This window comes from Rutidosis leptorrhynchoides, chromosome 9, assembly GCF_046630445.1.
Source record: "Rutidosis leptorrhynchoides isolate AG116_Rl617_1_P2 chromosome 9, CSIRO_AGI_Rlap_v1, whole genome shotgun sequence".
In the NCBI taxonomy this organism is placed as follows: domain Eukaryota; kingdom Viridiplantae; phylum Streptophyta; class Magnoliopsida; order Asterales; family Asteraceae; genus Rutidosis; species Rutidosis leptorrhynchoides.
This window is the reverse complement of record NC_092341.1, coordinates 117,099,993-117,106,083: the sequence shown is the minus strand read 5'-3', so window position 1 is coordinate 117,106,083 and position 6,091 is coordinate 117,099,993. Positions and strand designations below refer to the sequence as shown.

General features: G+C 42.6%; 1 non-coding gene across 1 annotated transcript; it reads right to left on the bottom strand.

Annotated features, from left to right (window-relative positions):
- Nucleotides 1-5,436: 5,436 nt before the first annotated feature.
- Nucleotides 5,437-5,543, bottom strand: LOC139869575 (small nucleolar RNA R71). The gene has a single exon (XR_011766180.1). It is a non-coding gene; the product is annotated as a small nucleolar RNA R71 (small nucleolar RNA).
- Nucleotides 5,544-6,091: the final 548 nt, after the last annotated feature.

Sequence of the window (6,091 nt, the reverse complement as noted above, 5' to 3'; positions counted from 1 at the left end):
CTGAAATTGTGGGGCTTAAAACTCTGAAATTCCTTTAAAGTGCACCCATTCTGGATGTTCTGGTTAGCTGGTGGAGCTTGGGGGTTGGCATTCGCCATAGCTGCGGCTACTCGAGCGGCTATCATCTCTTCAATCTGTGCTGCTGTGGGCATTTTCCTTGGACCTCTTCCGTTAGCCATCGATCTTCCAAACAAAAATTTCGACTTAAGTCAAAATCCATAACCAACAACGTCACGGAATAAGGTAAACAACATGGAAGCAACACAATACACGTTAACTAAGCATGGCAACAAGCAGCAGATAGCACAAAAGCCAACATGTAATAAAATGCCGTACAATAAATCAACAACAGTAATTCCATTCATAATAGGAAAATTGCATACAACATCATAAGGTTCGTACAATACATAAATGAAAAACAGGAAACTACTAACGAGATACATAAAGAAATCTAATACAACAGTCCAAGGGTGAGGGTGGGTAAATGATGTCCATCAGGTGGGTCATCTGCTCCTCGAGCTCAGTTACCCGAGCATGGAGGGCATGCACTTCCCTTGTCAGTTCCTCGATGATGGGAGATGCTGGTGGTGCAGGTGGTGCCAGTGGTGCAGATGGTCCAGATGTAGCACTAGAAGTAGACGGCACTGTGCGAGCGACCTTACGCACGAATGGATCGGCAGGATACGGTACAACCCGCTTATGGGCTGTGACCCTAACCAACTGTCCATGTGCGTTCACGAACGGCTTACCTCCATTAACCCCTAGAATAACAGTACCATCGAAGCGGTACTACTTCTTCGGCGGGGTAGAGGGTAGCTGCACGGGCTCCTCCTCGGGGTCCTCCTCAGAATCCTCCTCGGGATCCTCCTCGCTGGTGTCGTCGGATGATGAAGCGTCTGAATCGTCTGAAGGTAGTGCAGGTACATCACGGGCGGGAGAAAGTGTCTGACCGGTGGTCATAAGTCGATATCTACCAGGTGTAATCGATACAACATGTATGTCAGCGGTGCGTCTAACCCAATGTCTACGCTCGTTACAGAAGGGACCGTCTCCATCTCCCCCAGGGATCACAGTACCATCAGAATGATGTTGTGGCCCCGGGAGTCTAGGGCTGGGTGGAGCTGGAATCTCCTCGGGATCCTCATCTCCGTATGAGATGTCCATTAGGTTAAGCGTGTGTCTACTATCTCCAGAAGACGAATCGCCAGAGTCGACGGAGGGTAGCGGTGAGTCAGCAACAATAGTAGGCGAGGTAGCAGACGTATCTGAGTCACTCTCGAAGTCAAAGGTCATGGGCGGAATGTCTGACATCTGAACAAGGAAAAATAAATTTTTCCATGTCAGTAAGACATATAGCAAGCACGTAATCAGGAACTACAGCATCCTAGCAGTACATAGCATGGCAATCGTAACAGTATCAAACAAAAGTAACATGCAATCAAAGGCAGATAGTGGCATGCGGTAGCGAGAAAATAGTAGTAGCATACAGCAAGTTCACATAGCAGTAAAGGTAAGCAGTAGCATGCAGTAGTATAATACAGTAGCATGCAGCAGTTCCGCATAAACAAGTAAATGAGCAAGTTGTAGATTAGTCCTATCAGTGAATCCAACTCGGCTCGGTCAAGACTCACTAATGCAACCTAATTCCCTACAACCAATGCTCTGATACCAAATGTGACGCCCCGTACAAAACCATCATGTACGAATCATCAACAACAGGTCCATTACACGGTATAATACTACATGCTGTTTTAAAACAAGTTTTGCATTCATGAAAAGATAACGTTTTACAAAATATAACGTGACACAAAGGTCGTTACAAAGCCATTATTCAAAATAACATAAGTTGCGAATGCAAAATAAAAGTTCCATGATTGAGACATCTCTAGGTAATTCAGCGGAAGTCTAACACAGCGAGTCTGTAACAGCAAGTCTATAACACCAAGACAGCAAGTCTAATAGCGAAAGCAACAAAGACTAAGCACCTGAGAAATACACACTTAAAAGGTCAACACGAATGTTGGTAAGCTATAGTTTGTTTGTATTCAGTAATGTTATGTAGACCACGAGATTTCATATTCAAAACAGTATGAAAAGTATATGCTTAACCGTGTGCACCCGGTAACTAACTTAACGTAATATTACCCCCTAAAAGTACACTTGGTGAGTGCGTCTGTTTACGAAGTATTAAACACCCGTTGAATGCTAGCGCGACTAGCTCGAGTGGGGATGTCAAACCATATGGATCCATATCTAACATTCGCGTTCACCGGTTCATAAACCAATGACTAAACGTTACCGAGCTAAGAGGAATCTTTGTGCCGTTATGTCACCCACACATATGTAAAGTTTTGGTACTCGTGTCTAGTATGTAAAACATAAAAAACGCATGTATTCTCAGTCCCAAAAATAGTTAAAATAAAAAAGGAAGCTATAACTCACAGTGAATAAGCAATAAAAGTCAATATGAAAAGTATGCAGGTAGCAAGTCGGTCCGAAAGGTCGTTGATATCGGCTAAAAAGTCACGTTTTCACCCCGGTATTAAGGCCCAAACACAACAAAGATTTGAACTTTATCGGCAAAATACCCACTTTGTCGGGTAGAATTGAAGAACAAGTAATTATGAAGGCGGTGCAAAAAGAATCAAGAGAATCGGAGCTAAAACGAAGATTCTAGAGCGAAAATGGTGAAAGACAAGAAATCAAGTTACGATCCAGTGAATCAAGGCTGACCAGCATCAAAAACGGCCTGCCATACGGCCTGCCAGTATGGAAACGGCCTGCCAAATACGGCTCACCAAGCGCCCTGCCATACGGCCTGCCAGGCAAACGGCCAGCCAGGCAAACGGCCTGCCAAATACGGGCCACCAAAGGGTTGCCAAATGGCCTGCCAGTCGTATTTTGGCAAATTCCTAGTCTATTTAAAGGGGCTTTGTCATTCATTCCAACACACACTTCAATTCACTTCTTTCTTTCTCTTGTACAATATTAGTCATACTCTCAAGGCCTTCGGCTCTGTGCGAGAAACCTAGTACCCGGAGAAGAACGCTGAAGATTGTATTAGGAGCGGTCTAGAGTCTTGAAGTTGTCACTTTTGTATTCGGAACTCGTTTAATCTACTGGTACTTCTATCCTTTATCTTATATAATGTTTTATGATATTGTTGCCATGATTAGCGAGTAGTTATCTTTAGTGTATGCTTTAATGTAAGCAGTTATAATGCCAAAATAATATTATGGTCTGTGTATGCTATTGAAATGCTTTCCGATTATGCTTTAAACTAAATCGCTTTTCCAACTAATAGAACGCAGTTATAGGCTCTGTTATTGGGAAGTCGCGAACCCCGATTCAGAGTACACTATCTGTGTCACCCCTTGGTAAGAGAAGTCTATCGGATACAACGTAAGATCGACCGAGGCACACCGGTTGTAGTAAGTCTATCGAGCTTTGGATTCCGACTAAGGACTCTTTCGTAGTGAAACATCTGACTAGACCCTTAGTACATTGTCGGTCCTAGACCACACTAGTGTAGTCACCAAGCATATAAACTTCGTGCGTGCACGCTGAAGCACAGCGGTTGTTGTAAGCTGTACCTCTGCTAAGTAAGGCCATGGAACCCGGTTAGTGTTGACTAGTACACTGCACCATAACGTGGTCTCAAGCATTGCACCCCGCTTGAGGGATTCTTAGTTAATTAAGGAACTGTTTGTTTAGACACATAAAGGATTGGACCGTTAGGATAACCGAACGTGTTCATGGAAGTCAGCTTGACTTAGCCATTGTGTTCTTTATGGTTGAACTCTTTTTAAGGGCCTAACTACCTTTTACCAATCATTAAAGAAAGCATTGCAACACATCACGTCTCTCGGATATGGTAAACCATGTATTCTATTATGCTTAAGAAAGTTTAGACCATTATGTAATGTTAATACGTTACCCAACGTAGTCGCTCAATTGGATGAGCCGTCTGAACGTGTATGCCTGTAGTCAGACTGCACGGGCGTCGGGGGTAAGGGACGTTGATGTCTATTCAGAATCTTCAAGCCTAACGCAGTACCCAGTGACATGTCTTATGACAGGGGCGTTTGGGACCAGTGTAATGAATACAGGGCCTCTGCCTATTCATGAGCCAGCATTCCATAATCTCGGCAGAATAACTGATGAAGTCATAGTATGCACTCACTTTAACCTTATCAGAATCACGAATTTTATCGCATTTACTTTATCTGTCTTATAAATTAGAAAACCTAAAATAAATATTCACTACTCCCTAACTATCTTAGGCTTAAATATAGGTTCGATTCTACTGATATCTCAAAAATACGACCCTAGGTCATACTTCCCTTACTTATAAGGAGTAGTAAGATTTAGGCCCCGCTAAATATAAATTTAAAATAGTACCTTCCTCCCACGAGTGGCTGATCCTGCGAGCCGCGGCCTGAATACACCGCGCGAATAAAAACCGTCCATTTCGGCCATATCACGGGAGGATACTAAGTTTTTGGGGCCGTTGTCGGGGAACTGGTATCAGGCAATACTGCTCTCTATCTAACTTATTCACAAGCATTTAGTGGTGTCTAAGAAAGACAATTATACACGGACTTGGTTATTGGATTTTCCAAACAGTCGCCAATTATATTGGGACCAAAAGGATCCTGCCTCTCCGTAGTCGGCCTGGCTACTTGGTTTGTTAAATAGTTCGTGCGGAGCTCTGTTACCGAAATACCAGGGAATCAGTAGCCAGAACCAAAAACATATTCAACCATAGGATAGTTAGTTAATTAAATTAGATTACGTTAGATTACTTTAAACTACCCTAGATTAAATTAGATTAGATTACCTTAGATTAAATTAGATTACTTTAGAATTAGATTATCCTAGAATTAGATTAGATTAGTTTCGCTTATTATAATTTAGCTTATTTGCGAAAAATTAAAAATAAAAAGGCATACCCAGTGTATGACCCAAACCCGATCTAGACCAGGGCCGTTGTTATTCGTACCTGATCCAGACGCAATAATCTCTAAAGCACGCAAGGAAGCACGAATCAGAAATCAAATGGCATTATGCGTTACTTTAGAAGAAAACACCAAACCCTCAATTGAAGGTCGAGGAGGACCAATCAGATTTCCAGAGATTCAAGGACACTCGTTCGAATTAAAACATCACATCATCCAGCTCATTCAAAATAGCTATCAGTTTCATGGATTACCGAATGACGATCCTAATTCTCACCTTGATAAATTCATATCTCTTTCGAACTCCTACAAACAGCCAGAGATAGGACAAGATATAGTCCAGCTATACTTGTTCCCCTATTCTCTCACTCATCATGCTCAAACTTGGTTCGAAGGATTGGAAAAAGATTCCACCACGTCATGGACGGAGATGGCTACTAAATTCCTAACCAAATATTTCCCTCCTTCTAAACAAACCAAACTGAATAATGACATCATTAACTTCAAACAAAGTTATGATGAATCTCTTTACACTGCATGGGAGCGATTCAAAACCCTGCTGAAGAAATGCCCTAATCACCAGCTAGAACGGTCAGCCCAAATCTATACCTTCTACAATTTTCTTACGGTAAATCATAGGACGACAATCAATGCAGCAGCTAAAAGGAATCTGATGAACCAAACCGCAGACGAAGCATGGGAATTGCTCGAGAACATGACAATGCATCATCATGACTAGAACAGTGGTGAAACAACTTCATCATCTGCCCCACTCTCTGCACTTAACAATCAAACGGAGGCCATCAAATCCCTCACGGATAAGATGGAATCTCTTGCTAAACAACTAGGAGAACTGAAGACGCAGCCGCAGCAGGTTAACCAAGCTCAAGCTTGTGTTAATTGTACCAACCCACAACCTACTGAAGAATATCAAGTTGAGTACAAAAACCCTGACGGTTCAGTCTGTTACGTCCAATACCCAGCTTGTCCACCAAATCCCGGATTCAATCAACCACCTAGGGTTAATCAATTTCAGCGAAGCAATCAACCTTTTCGCTATCGCTATCCACCTTATCCAGCTCAACAATCTCAACTGACCTACGATCAACCACTCCCACTCACTGGTTCCCCAG